General features: G+C 44.2%; 1 protein-coding gene across 1 annotated transcript in view; it reads right to left on the bottom strand.

Moving 5' to 3' along the window:
- LOC146798403 (putative G protein-coupled receptor 132) overlaps positions 1-15,697 on the bottom strand; it is a 299,117-nt gene that overhangs the window by 5,379 nt on the left and 278,041 nt on the right. The gene's annotated exons all lie outside the window — the stretch shown is intronic.

The raw sequence follows: 15,697 nt of genomic DNA, 5'->3' as shown, positions 1-15,697 counted from the left end.
TATTATGTGAATGCATCTAAGTTACAAGTGTCCCAGTTTAATAGCAAGTTTATTTGGATGTAAAATAAACCAGATGAACTTCTTTAAAAAATAAATGTAAAAAAACTTGGTTTAAATACATGCATTTTTAAATTCTTTAAGATACATCACAACTGATCTATATATGCGTTGCTTTTTTTGGATTAATAAAAAATATTATCAGTCTCTTTTCATCATAGTCTGCCAAATTTAGGAGAACTGGTTCCAGATGTTTAATTCGCAGTCTCTATGCCTTTAAAAAGAATATAATGTGTGCAAGTGTTTCAATGCTCGAGGCATAAACTAACATTGTCTCTTAGTGATAGGTATCTGACGCCAGCTACTCCTTATGTGTTACACTGGGAAAAGTTTGAACCTCACCTGCACCTTTCTATCTGCCAGGTGTTGTGCATGGTAAGCAAAAATACGATGGATTTAGGCCAAGATCTCTGTACTGGGGTGAATGTATGACATTGTTCTGCATTCTGTCCATCAACTGTTGTTTTTGCATTTCTCACCCCGAGTGGGAAGGGTATGCCCAGACGTGGGTCCTGTGCTCTCCATGCCACTGGAATCAAGCTATCCTGGCTGAAGAGGGGTGAAACCCCGAAACCGGTCCTAGGGTTCTTGTTTCCAGTCCAGGGAGGACCTGGCTTGGCAGTTCGGGCTGGACTGTTCCCATGAGGCACAGGGTCAAGACTGATTTGCATATGGCTGAGTTCAAACTCAAACGGCATGGTGAGCAAAAAGACGATGGATGTAGGCCCAGATCCCTGTACTGTGGTGAATGTATGACATTGTTCTGAATTCTGTCCATCACCTGTTTTTGCATTTGTCACCCCGAGTGGGAAGGGTATGCCCAGACGTGGGTCCCGTGCTCTCCATGCCACTGGAATCAAGCTATCCTGGCTGAAGAGGGGTGAAACCCCGAAACCGGTCCTAGGATTCTTGTTTCCAGTCCAGGGAGGACCTGGCTTGGCAGTTCGGGCTGGACTGTTCCCATGAGGCACAGGGTCAAGACTGATTTGCATATGGCTGGGTTCAAACTGGAACGGCATGGTGAGCTAAAAACGATGGATTTAGGCCCAGATCTCTGTACTGGGGTGAATGTATGGCATTGTTCTGCATTCTGTCCATCAACTGTTTTTGCATTTGTCACCCCGAGTGGGAAGGGTATGCCCAGACGTGGGTCCCGTGCTCTCCATGCCACTGGAATCAAGCTATCCTGGCTGAAGAGGGGTGAAACCCCGAAACCGGTCCTAGGATGCTTGTTTCCAGTCCAGGGAGGACCTGGCTTGGCAGTTCGAGCTGGACTGTTCCCATGAGGCACAGGGTCAAGACTGATTTGCATATGACTGGGTTCAAACTGGAACGGCATGGTGAGCAAAGAAACGATGGATTTAGGCCCTGATCTCTGTACTGGGGTGAATGTATGACATTGTTGTGCATTCTGTCCATCAACTGTTGTTTTTGCGTTTAAGCTGATCACCCATTACAAGCAGATGTGTCTCTTGCAACCGCAGCAATAATTCTTATACAATCTTTTATAGGGTAAACAACCCACATCTGATTGGCGAGATTATGGCTTGATTTACTTTTTAATTCATAGCTCTAAAAACAACATTGACAGCATCTTTTAGTAAAAAATCTGTCTTCAGCTTATAGTATCTAACTACTGTTCACATATCGGTATATAATTGTTGGATGTAGATGCACAAATGCAGGTTATTTCTTTAAAAATCCAATTTGCAAGTTTTTCAGTCGAAGAGTGATACCAGAGGACCGTCTGTATTATCCCCACTTTTGTGAAAGTCACTTTTAATTGGGTTTGCGTATTCAAGACCTGTTGTTTGCAGTCAAAAACAAGTGTTTGTGTTTATTTTGTCCACTGGACAAGTAGAAGCAATCCCTGCAGCACAAACCCTTTGGTTGCTAGTTTACAGTAATAAATTATGGATTTGTGAAAGAGGATGGTCTGCAACTAAGGCAAGATTTGTATTCATGTGTTTAAGTTCTTAAATTTGAATATGTTGTTCATGATGCAAAATGTTTACTATTAGGGTGAGCGCAGAGCAAGACACGCCATTTGTTCCACCGGGCATTTGGAGGCCGGTTTTGAAAGCCCAAGGCTACTCCTGGTGTCTCTGTCACTTTTCCCATCTTCTTGCAGCAATCGTGGGGCGGCTTCAAAAGAGAGAGAAAGAGACTGCGGGGGTGAGGGGGGGGGGGGTGGAGAGAGAAATGGATCACAGAGGGACAAGATAGAAAGATAGTACGTTAGAAGAGGAAGGAAGCGGGCTGGTCTGAGCATTTTTGCTAGGGCGGCTTTTGGTTCCTCAGTCCGGCCCTAGGTGAGCGCTCTAAGGAAATGCAGTGAACTGTATGCTCAACTTGCATTACAATTAGTAGTTTAGTATCAAATGTGTGCATAGGGTTTAAAAATTTAACAATTTAAGGTTACTTATTATTTTTCCAGAACACTTCCTCATTATATGCCAGTGCATGCCAGACCCTGTAAGCAAGATTGGTGATTGTTTGCTTTCAAAGTAAAATGTACACAAAAATATATGCAATTTGACAAAAAAAAAACGTGTTGCCAAACAATCGTGCAATTTCAGATATCATTTATTTGAGGCATCATCTAGCAAAACATGTTTGATGTATACCAAGTATAATTTTTTTTAAACCATTATAAGAGAAAATCAGCATAAATCCAATGTGGGCAACAATTTGGGCAACATGAAAATAAAGTAGGGGCTTAATTCCTAAAGAAAGTCACAAAATACACAAACGTATAGTTGCTCATGTGAAAATCTACTGAACAATTGCAAATCCACTTTCCCTTCACTCCCTTTAAACTCCACCTGGAAAACATTTTACTTCTGTCTTTGTCAGGAGTAAATTTCAAGCTTCAATTGTGGGAGGAGATTGAAAAGGAGATGCTGAAAATGTAGGTTTGTGGGGTTGCATGGACTCTGAGGGGATTCCAGTCCTGCAGTAAGGACTTCATGTCTACTTGCACCTTGCACCCAATAGTCAGCTCTATTGATTCCCTTTTATAGAACAGTTCTAGGTATCTAGATCTATTTCTGCAACCATATGTAACCAGCTTGCCATCCTATCTAAGAGACTCCCCTGACCTTTTACAAAAAGTGGATGGGATACCCTGGAAACCAGAATATATCATGGTCACACATGACGTTGTACCATTTTATTCCTCAAACAACCAAGATGATGGATTGCAATTTTGCAAATATTTCTTGAGGGACAGACTCATTGAACATCTGGAGCAAACAAAAATGATGATGGACATGCTGTACTTTTGTCTTACTCCCAACGTGTTCATCTTTAACAATAGGATCTACCTACCACATCAGTGTACGGCGATGGGTACCTCCATCTGCCACACCTACGCAAACTTGTCCATGGGGTGGTGGTAGAAGGAGGTAGCCTGGGCTGAGAAAATGACCATTACATGAAGAATTTTGTGTTATGGACATGCTTCATTGATAATTGTTTATTTTTTGGTAAGGAGAGGAACTGGAACTAAATAACTTCATAGAGGAATTGAATTCCAACAACTTTAACATCCAGTTCACTTCAATGTACCACCGAAAACACTGCGTTTTTGGATTTTGAGTTAAGTGTCATTGATGGCAAATTAACAACTACGATCCACAGAAAAGTCACATCCATTAATTCACTTTTGCATGCAAATTGCGGTCATCCTACTGTGTTGAAATGGAGTATACCCTACGCTCAGATGTTGAGAGTGAGGAGAATATGCTCAACAGAGGATAAGTTTGAGAGAAAGGTGAATAAGATAATGACAGGTTTGCTCAACATGGATAGCAATCAAGTATTCTGAAGGATGCTAAGGAAATGGCAAGCAAAAAGCAAAGGAACCTTTTACTATACCAACTAAGTATGAAGCTTACCAAAAAAGATGAAGAGGCACAGAGACCTTTCTTGCACTGAAGGGATCCTATAAAAGAAATGGCATATACTAGGCAAAGACGAACATCTGAAAGAGGTCATTGGCTCCGGTCCTCATATAACTTCTAGGAAAACAAGGTAATTGGATGACATCCTAACACAAAGTTTCTTTGATCCCAAAAGGGAGAAAGATTAGCTATCAGAAAATATGAAGGGTTTTATTAAATGCATATCCTGTAAGGCCTGTCAATACGTACTAAATCAAACATAATATAAAACATTTGAGGGCCGCAATGTTGTGATTCAGGACAGAATAAACTGTAATACAGATCATGCTGTGCATGTGCTAGAATGTGTCTGCAACAAACTCTATGTGGGGAGCACAGTTAAAAAAACTGAAAATCAGGATCCTCCAACATATGCTTGCCATTCAGAATGGGAACAGGAGTTTCCCCATGGCCTGTCATTTTGAACAACACCATGGATGATCCCTAGCAGGATTTAAATACTATGGGATCAAACACATTAAAATAGATCCACATGCAGGTAACAGAGAGAAGGAACTAAGGAGAGAGGGGTCCAGATTGATTATGACATTGGGGACATAACACAGATGCAGAGCTTCATGTACATCTGGAGTTTACATATGAACCATGAATGATCAATGCTAATATATGGTTTGATATGTGCCATAGAAGTCCCCCCTACATGTCCCTCCCAAATTGCTTGATGGCTTGATTAATTGTTGGTTTATATGATTCTGGCTCATTTGCACCATAATTGAGCATATTGCACTTTTACTTTGAATGAGGAAATGCCACCTTAGTTAGTGCCCAGTTATGTCCTTCTCTAAATGTTTAACATCTAATTTAATTGTTACTTTGATAACTATTCTAGATCATATACACTATGAATGAGCACACTGCACTCTACTTTGAATGACGACTGTGCATCCTTAGTGACTATCTACCCCTCCTCTTCCGAACATTACACTTTCCTTGAGAGCTCATCATGGGAACTAATTGTTCCTCAGTCGGTTTGCACCTTAAATCTTGCACTTCTTACTGAAGAGAACAAGCCATCTGCACAAGTAAATCAATTCCCTAGAGAAACATGTAATAATTGGATCCCTAAACGTAAAGCACCTATTGATCTCCTGTGAGAAGTTGGCCTGGTATATGCTGTTCACTAGTTAAAGTGATCACCTTGTACCATGCCAAGCAACCCTTATGGTGTGGTTGTAAGTCAACCTTTTCGGACTAGCTGCCCTAGTGGTAGCGTAGGCTAAGCAGGCTTTGAGGCTAAACTCGTGAAGCGTGTTAAGCCAGCTGTTTTACCAAATGTAACCCCCTTTTATACCAATGAAAGGACACCACACAGATATATATTCAAAATATATATGTATTTATTTCTCAAAGTAACCCCTAGTCTCTTTATGAGCACAGGAGCACAAATCGTCAAACAAGATTATAGTAGAATACACAGAAGTTGCACTTTATATGGATAGGCCCTGGTGGCCGCTCGAACCATATACTAAAGTAGTGGTATAAGTACCACGAACAGAAAAGGGAAAAGGCCTAGGGCCTCTAGAATCGCTGGGCCTACAAGGAGCTAACTTCAGTTAGTGACCAGGAGGTCCACGGGTGGCGTGTGCAGAGCAAATAGTCACACGCGTGCTCCCATAGGTTTCAATGGGTGCGTAAAAAGTACAAAGTTACTGCAAAGAGGATCTTCCGGATGGACTAGGAACTCAAGATTTGGAACACAGGCACTAGAGATGTAATACTACACTTGGGCACAGGTGTGCCAGCTTTACCTCACCCACAGGAAGCGGGTGCATAGGCCTCGAAGTGCGTCGGGTTTCTTCTATCTGTTCCGTGGAGCTTGAAGACAAAGATACTGCAGGCGGTCGGTCCGGGAGAGATGCAGTGGATCCAAGAGTGGATCGGAGATGTTGAAGACCTGTAAGCAGAGGGGACAGTGTTCACAGTCACTAGCCAGTGACCAGCGTGGCACCAGGTGGGTACCAGGCAATGTCGGGTGCAAACAGGAAGAAAGGTGTAGCTTGTCTCTGCAGCCACGTGGTCCCTGGAAGTCGACGACATCCAGGAGTCGGTTCACGAGCTGTCCCACACAGGCTCTCGCTGTCGGCGGTGTCGGCAACTTGATCGAAGCAAACAAGCCTTGGCAAAAGCAATTGTTGCAGGAGATGAAATAAGCTGATGGTTCTGACCAGCAAGGTCAGAAGAACTGCTCCTTTGGAGGGGAGCAAGGGCCAGTCTGGAGCAACCAGACCAGTGGTGTATTTTGTAAAGTTCGTTGCCAAGATGGCTACTAGCCAGCGGGCCAGCAACCGGGTAGGCGCGTCGAGTGGCAAAATGCAGAAGGGCCCCACGCAGATCGTGGAGATGCTGGAGGGCTCACCTTTGGTGCAGATGCTGCTCGAGGGTTGGGCTTCTCAGATCCCAAAGCACAACTTGGAGGGAGCCTCGGTTGTTGCACTTGTCAGCTTGTCGTGGTCGTTTCAAGATGGCTGGCTCCACGTGTCTCGGTGCCTCCACGGGTCTCCTCTTTTCAGGGACTGTGGATCGGGCGGTGAGAGGTCTGGAGGTCCAGGTCTTGTCAGTCTCTGGGCTCGGGCTCCGGCGGGAGGCGGCGGCAAAGCAGACGTTGATTCGCTGGATGGTGCTTGAGTTAGCAAGGTGGTCACTCCCTGACCACAGGGGAGATTTCCTTCAGTCTTCTGTGCAGCAGAATGTCGAAGTTCCCGTCTTCTCCTTAGTTTCAAGTTGATTCCAGGATGTCTGAAGTCTTAGGACACAGCTCCTACCTTTAAGCGGATTCTAGGGGCCGGACTACCTGCTAGGTCCCTCCCTATGGGTGGGACCAGGAAGGGGGGTGGTTACACCCCCAATCCTTTGTCCAGCTCGCCCCAGGCCCGGGACTGGCGTGCCCCAGGACCGGTTTGAACTGGCATATGCACCGAGGCTCCTTGTGAGCCACAGGCATGTCTGGTTTCTTTCAAGCCCTACCTGACCAATACACAAAATCCTGTCTGGGGTGGTGCACGCACCTCCCCTGGCAGGAAACCCTTTGTCCACACCTCCCAAGCTGGAAGGACTCCCAGCAGCAGGAGGGCAGACTTGTGTCTGTGGTGGCAGCATCCATTTTGTGGAGCTGAGGCTAAGTCTGATTTTACCCGGGTTTCAGGTACTGTACATGTCGTGTCCCTCTAGAAGGGTGGAATGCTAACCCCGTCGCCAGAATTGGCGAGGGGTTAGTATTCCAATTCGTATGACACCTTACTCGACATGTTTTGATAAAGCCAAACCAAAGTTAGCATTTAACCGCGAGGTTCATAATGCACTTAAGAGTATATGGTATGACGATATCTGGAAACAGTAGAAGGAAGTTGTTCCGACCACTGCAGACAGGCTCAGCTCATGCCAGAGCACCATCTCACATGGAACCAAGCACTCTGCCTTCAGGATTGTTAAGGCCTGCCATAGGAGTGACTTATAGGTTACCAGGTGTCCCATTTAAGGTTAGGTATAGGTATACTACACCTAAGTAAGAGGTGATTACACCAACTTACCCCAGCTGAGTGATCAGCCAGTTGTGTCAAATTGTTAGGCCAAGCCTGGGGTGGCATAATACATGCTTCAGCCCCTGGCAGGCCTTGGGTACACCAATGCCCTGGGTACCTAGTGTACACTGGTACAGGGGCTGACAGGGTGATCCAACCAATTGGGTATGTACCTAGGGTACATGGAGTCCATTTTAAAGAGAGAACAGCCAGGCTGAGATCCTGAATAGCAGGATCTCAGGCCAACTAAGTCGAAAAACCAGCTAGACACTAGGAAAAAAATTGGGGGTAACCATAGTCAGATATCCACCTTCCTACATCTCCGATTTTGCACTACCTCACAGAGCAGGTTTTAAGAAGAAGTTGTCCTAACATGCCCATAGTCCCTCTAAGGGTGGGCATATGAGACACAATGAAAACTTTCTTGGGAGCACATACTACTTTCAGCTAGCATAAAATCTAGGCATATTATATATGAAAATGATCTAGTCCTGAATAAGTATAAACATTTAAGCATTTTGCACTTTCCCATGGGGAATACATATGATAATGATCTGATTTTGAATGAGCTTAAAACCTCTTTGGAGCACATGTCACTTTTGACTAGCACAACATCTGAGCAGGCTGCACTTTCTCCCATGAAATATGTGTGAAAATGGTTTAATGTTAAATAAGTATAAGCAGCCAAACGCATGGCACTTTCACTAACGTTGCATCTTATCTCTAGGGACACTTATATAATCTGTCTGTCTTTGAGACCCATTTCTCAATTTTACAATTGGGAGAATTCACAAGAATGTTATCTAGATGCTCACTCTCTCTTGAGCACATGCCACTTTATTGATATGCTATTAGTGCTGTAATGTAATTAAATGTGGTACTTTCGTTATAGAGGGAGTCATGGCAGTGGCTCATTTGGACATGTGCAATATAGAACCCCAACTCAGAAAAACATATATTTCCATTCTATTCGCCCTAATATGTGCAGGGTCATCTCGGTCATATGACCATCTCATGAATATGTAAAATGCCAACTCAAAGTGTTGATTGTTCCCCAAAGGGGATGGTTATATGACCGGGTTGAGCTGCACATATTGGGACATTTAAGTCAATACTGCAATTTGTTATGATGCAGGTCTAGGCAGGAGAATATTAGATTCACATGGTGGGACATGTATTACACTGTTGGGATAATGAACAGAGTTTCTGCTGGCATGCTGTAATTTAACTTTTTTATGTTTACACAACATCAGGTTCCCAAGTATTTCACATCACATCTTTCCATAGCCAACTTTTGTATTAGACTTTTGGGACTATGTTATTTATGTGCACAGTACATTGGTTACTCCAAGATGGCCGACATGTATCTAGACACAGAATATAATGTGTGACATGAATACATAGGCATGTTTACTTGTATTTATTATGCACGATTAATTTACATTGTGTGGAGATACGGCATTCCAGATGCATCATTGTACTTGTATATGAGTCACAATCATATTTCAGTATTACAGACACTATAGGCTGTATCTATGAACTGTAGTACCCACTTTCATTGTGTAGGATGGCCGACACACGGGACATAACATTTTGGCAAATAGTTCTTTATTGATGTTCATATTTGAAACTCTTCATCAGAGTACTCTCACTGTGGAGACTTCATGTGTGACCTAGGCTGTGGGACAGCCGAAACGCATTATTTGAAGCTCATGAAATCTGAGCATATGAAATATCCCCGTGTGTCCTGAGAGTGCATTTTCCTGGAATAGATTCTGGCATTAATTTGTCAGTACACTTCACCGATGTACACATCACCTTCCACGGGTCTGCGGGTCCAGTAGAAGCAAAGGCATTGTAGATAAATATCAGAGAATGGATATGCTTTAGTAAAATGAGTAAATCTTTACCTCGCCTGGAGTGCCCACTTCTTCTTTTGCGTTCAGAGATTTGTAATGGATATATATATATATATATATATATATATATATATATATATATATATATATAATATTCTGTTTTCACACTTGTCCATAAGGCGAAGCTCACTCAACACTGACTATATAAATATTCTGTTTCAACACTGGCTCCTTAGCGTACAATCAGCTGGCAAACAAAGTTTTGGCAAGATCCGTAAATATAAAGCCCAACGCGTTTCAAACTCAAATAGTTCTTGTTCACGGGCAAGCGGCAGCAAAAAGGATCAGAAGCGTATCGCTGGTTACCGCTTTTATTGGCTCATTAACCTTCAGGTGAGTTGTAAAATACATCAACTTGCACCATGGGACAGGTAGTCCAGAATTATAACCTACTTTGCATTGCCACTCAAATATTAAATAATAACACCTCAAATAGGAACTCAGTTCATTGTCATACTTTGCTTGCAAATATCCTGAGCCAGTGTCTCCCCACATCGCCTCAACGTCATAAGACCGAGGAGCCGCCATTACATCCAAGGCGGAGATGCGCTTCTACCGCCGGACCGCCGTCATTTATTCTGTTTTCACACTTGTCCAAAAGGCGAAGCTCACTCAACACTGGCTCCTTAGCGTACAATCAGCTGGCAAACAAAGTTTTGGCAAGATCCGTAAATATAAAGCCCAACGCGTTTCAAGCTCAAATTGTTCTTGTTCACGGGCAAGCGGCAGCAAAAAGGATCAGAAGCGTATCGCTGGTTACTGCTTTTATTGGCTCATTAACCTTCAGGTGAGTTGTAAAATACATCAAGTTGCACCATGGGACAGGTAGTCCAGAATTATAACCTACTTTGCATTGCCACTTAAATATTAAATAACACCTCAAATAGGAACTCAGTTCATTGTCATACTTTGATTGCAAATATCCTGAGCCAGTGCCTCCCCACATCACCTCAACGTCATAAGACCGAGGAGCCGCCATTACATCCAAGGCGGAGGTGCGCTTCTACGGCCGGACCGCCGTCATTTATTCTGTTTTCACACTTTTCCAAAAGGCGAAGCTCACTCAACACTGGCTCCTTAGCGTACAATCAGCTGGCAAACAAAGTTTTGGCAAGATCCGTAAATATAAAGCCCAACGCGTTTCAAACTCAAATAGTTCTTGTTCACGGGCAAGCGGCAGCAAAAAGGATCAGAAGCGTATCGCTGGTTACTGCTTTTATTGGCTCATTAACCTTCAGGTGAGTTGTAACATACATCAAGTTGCACCATGGGACAGGTAGTCCAGAATTATAACCTACTTTGCATTGCCACTCAAATATTAAATAATAACACCTCAAATAGGAACTCAGTTCATTGTCATACTTTGCTTGCAAATATCCTGAGCCAGTGTCTCCCCACATCGCCTCAACGTCATAAGACCAACTGTATAGTTGAGTAAATGGGAGTGTGATTGATTCTTTGCATGACTGACTAGGTGTGTGAGTAACTCCATGGATGAGTGGCGATGTGTAAGTATCTGTATAGGTGCATGAGTGCATATGGTAGTGTTGTATTGAAGAGTAACTGCATGTATGAGTGATTGTATGGGTGTATGAGTGGATGTGTGTGTAGACTTAGGAATCAGTGAGTGTGTATGTAGTAACTGGTATTGGTGTGGGTGTATCAAAGAAGGTGCATCAGATGTTCACGTGGATGATGTCATCAGTGATGTCATTTGGATGTCATCAGTGATGTCACTGACCATGTCATGAATGATGTAATATGTGACGTCATCAGCAGTGCATTGCAGGGGCGCGAGTTATAGTTAGCTGAACTAACTATAACGGCGGAATTTCTCTGGTTTTGTACGAGTGAAATGTCCAACTAACTAAAACGTCGCTGAAACTTATGGTTTTTCAGTGAATTTCTAAGGTTTTTTAAATGTTAATTTCTAACTATAACGTGCCTTAAACCTATGGTTTTTTCAGTGAATTTCAAAGGTTTTTTAAATGCTAATTTCTAACTATAACATAGCAGTCGTATTTGCAGAGTGGTGGAGAAAGGTGAGCATGTCCTTCAAACACCTCTTCGCAATCCCACTGTGTGGTATTCACTGGAGGTAACAGGAGTAGTAGTTAGCCCCCAATGTCAACCTTGGGGGACAACTACCCCTTTTATCATCATCAGTAAGTCTCACACAGCAGGATTGCTAACTTCTTATATCAGGCCCGCCCCTCCCTGCACTTGTGCGCCAACGCGACCCTTAGCACAACTTGTCACATCAGGCCCCGCCCCTGCCTTCACCACCATGCAAACGTGCACTGTGGCGTGCTTTAAGTTTGGAGATTAAGTCCCTTTGAATTCTGAGGGACCCTGAAGTCCAACTAGCCCACCAGGTATCTCCAGTAAGTGCCACAGATTTGCGATGCAGAGAGGTATAAAAAGTGGCATGGCCTCGGACCACCTCTCTGCAATGCAGCCTTGTGGTGCTTACTGGAGGTACCTGGTGGGCTAGTTGGCCCCCAGGGACTCTCAGGATTTAAGGGGACTTAATCCCCCAATTTACAATGTGCCAGGGGGTGTGTTTGCACACTTGCTATTTCAGGCCCTGCCCCCTCCCTGCACCACTGTGCAAATACGCCCCCTGGCACGTTGTAAATTGGGGGATTAATTCCCCTTGAGTCAACTAGCCCACCAGGTACCTCCAGTAAGCGCCACAGAGTTGCGTTGCAGAGAGGTGTAAAAAGGGGGGTGGCCTCAGACAACCTCCTAAGGCGCTTACTGGAAGTTCCTGGTGGGCTAGTTGGCACCCAGGGACCCTCAGGATTCAAGGGGACTTAATCCCCCAACTTAAAACATGCCACAGAATGTGTCTGCACACTTGTCACATCAGGCCCCGTCCCCTGCCTTCACCACTGTGCAAACGCACCATGTGGCTCTTTTTAAGTTGGGGATTACGTTCCCTTAATTCCTGAAGGTCCCTGGGGTCCAACTAGCCAACCAGGTATCTCCCTCAGTATTCAAGGTGAATTCATTCTCCAACTTACAACGCGCCAGGGGGCACGTTTGCTGAGTGCTGCAGGGAGGGGGCGGGGCCTTCTTTTACATTATTTGGGGCCCTGTGGACCCCATCCCCCAGGACTTGCTCTTTTTTTTAATACTTTTTAAAAAAACGGTAAGGGGGCCGCGCAGCCCCCCTCCCGGGCCCAATTCTGGCCCTGGGTACCCCATCCCCCGGGGCATGGCCACATTAATTTTTTTTTTTTTTTAAGGAGTGGGGCTGTGTGGCCCCCTCCTTAGGCCTCTATTGGCACAGGGGACCCCATCCCCTGGGGCTGCGCCTCTTTATTTATTTATTTTAATTTTAATATTGGAGGGGCCACTTCTGGACCTGGGGACCCCATCCACTGAGCCTGGCCCTTTCCGTTGGCTACCGTGGGGGGAGCCCCAATGCCTCCACGGTCCCGCCAGCTCACTGCCCCCTGGGGGAGCCGGCAATGCTTATCCACACGGGGAGCTGCTGACATGCAGCTCCCCTTGTGGAAAAGCAATCTGGTTTGGATTTTGGAAGCAAGAGCAGGCTTCCTGCTCTCGCTTCCAAAATCCAAACCAGTGTTTGCTATGACAGGGCGGGAGCAAACAGCAGTGTGCCGGGACACTGCAGGAGCCGCCCTCAGAGGTGGCGGTCCCCAGGGCCATTGAGAGCTCCTGGAGGGGGGCCACGCAGCCCCCTCTATTCAGTTTCAAAACCCCGGGAAGGTGGTGGTCCCCAGGGCTTGGGGGGGCCGCAAGGCCACCCCATCATTATCTATAAGAAGCCCCAGGGAGGTGGAGGTCCCTGGGACTGCATGGATGCCACGAGCCCCCCACATCCAATTAACAATGCCCCGAGGAGGTGGCGGTCCCCGGGCCAGCGGGGGCCCCCGTGGGCCCCCGCTATTATTTTTTGGGCAAGCCCCCGGGACCTGGCCCACCTGGGGACCTCATTAAAATGAAGCGCGGGAGCCCGTGCTTCATTTTCTTTTATAATTTTGGGGGATTCATGACCCCATCGCAAATTCTGCAGAAATTATAAAAACAATAATATTTTTTTGAGCCCCGGGGGTCCTTGTGGGACCTTCTGAGCTGTCCGAGGGGGTCAGGGTGTTTCTACCCAGCCCCCTTTTCTTGTTTTTTAGATTTGTTTCACTGTTTTGGCTGCCAACACTTCCTGGTTTGGAGTGTTGGTAGCCAATCAGAGTTAAGCTCGTGCCCAGGAGGGTTCGCGAACCCACCGCTGCCCCAGATAGCGAAACTTTTTCTTTTCCTAATTTCTCAGGAACTACTGAACAGGTTTACACCATTTAACAAAAAGGGCTCTTTCTGAACCAAGACCTACCTTTTTGCCAAATTTGGTGTAATTCCGTTCAGCAGTACGGGCTGTAGCTTTGTCTAAAGTTTCCTATGGAAAATAACATGGGGAAAACGCATTTTGGACCCCCCTTTTCTCTCGGCCCCTGCTTGATCAATCACCCCGAAACTTTCAAGACAGGAGCAGACCGGAGCTAAACGCTAGTTTTGAAAAAATTACGCGAAGATTCGTCAACCGGGGCCAAAATTATTGGGAAAACAAAAACACTTTTCCTATGGAAACTAGGGCATAACTATAACTACCTACTGGCGACTGCCAGTAGGATATAGATATATATATATATAGATATAAAATTCATAAGCAGGTGGTGCTGGTTCCAGGGCGACCGATTATTTCGGCTCAAAGAAGCCTTTTGGAACCCATATCGAAATATGTAGATTATTTTTTGCACGAATCAGTGGAGAATTTACCCTCTTTTATAAAAGATACAGGACATTTTTTATCGAAATTAAAGGAAGTAAAATGGGAAAATGATTATGTGTTAGTAGTAATGGACATATGTACCCTATATACCAGTATTCATCATACTGATGGATTGAATGCGGTTAAACATTTTTTGGATAAACGTAGCATTGATTATTGCAAACACAATGTTATGATCTTACGTATGATACAAATATGTTTAGAGAACAATTACTTCCTATTTAATAAGGAGATCTATCAGCAACAGAGAGGAGTTGCCATGGGGCTTGTTTTTCCCCATCTTATGCCTGCCTCCATGTTGGATGGTGGGAGGAACAAGTCCTCAGAGGCACCCACAAAACAATTTTTGACACTAATGTGATTGAATTTTGGCGGTTTATCGATGACATTTGTATGATATGGAAGGGTACTGAGGATTCTGTAACCTCCTTCATCAATGTATTAAACCAGAACAATCTGAACCTACAATTCACTGCTGATATTAGTCTATGTTCTGTCCAATTTTTGGACGTGGAGATCTACATCAGGGATAACGAAATTCAGACCAGGCTACATAGAAAATTAACAGCAGGGAACTCAATCCTCCATGCCAGTAGTGCTCACCCTGGTCACCTTATAAAAAGTATACCTTACGGTGAATTCCTCCGCATGCGTAGAATCTGTAGCTCTGATGAGGATCTGAAAATATGTCAGGATGAGGCCCAATTGAGATTTTTAGCTCGAGGCTATCACTTAAAAGAGCTAATTCAGTCTAAAGATAAGGCGAACGTCCGTACTAGAGAAGAATGTTTGAACACAACTGCTATTTCTAAAAATAAAAAAAAGAGTCAAACTAATACGGATGAGGATTCACCGATTAACCAAGGTGGAGTAAGACTTATCACAACTTACAATGTAGAAGAAAAGAAAATAAGGGGTATTATTACAAAACACTGGCCATTGTTGAAAACTGATATAACTTTAGCTCCCTTAATTCCAAACAATCCTCTCATTACCTTTAGAAGAGCGCCCTCAATGAGAGATGCACTAGTCAAATCTAACCCTGAGGTAACTACTTCCACCAATTGGTTATCCAACAAATCAGGGTTTCACAAATGTATCTCATGCAGGGCTTGTAAGTTTGGCATTAATACCACTGAATACATTAGTATCTTTGAGAAAAATCCCATTAAAATTCAAAGTCTCTTTACTTGCCGCACGGATTATGCAGTATACGTGTTGGAATGCACCTGTAAAATGAAATATGTGGGCAGTACGAAGTTACAGGTGTTTAACCGTATCTTGCAACATTTAAGAGCGATAGTCAATTCTGATGAGGCCTATCCGGTAGCTCGCCATTTTAAATTAGTACACAATAAAAATTTAAATGACCTATGCTATTATGTAATTGACTCCGTGAAAAAGAATATAAGAGGCGGTAACAGA

This window comes from Triturus cristatus, chromosome 9 (assembly GCF_964204655.1).
Source record: "Triturus cristatus chromosome 9, aTriCri1.1, whole genome shotgun sequence".
Classification (NCBI taxonomy): domain Eukaryota; kingdom Metazoa; phylum Chordata; class Amphibia; order Caudata; family Salamandridae; genus Triturus; species Triturus cristatus.
Note: the sequence above shows the minus strand (reverse complement) of the source record. Positions and strands in the feature narration are given on the sequence as shown.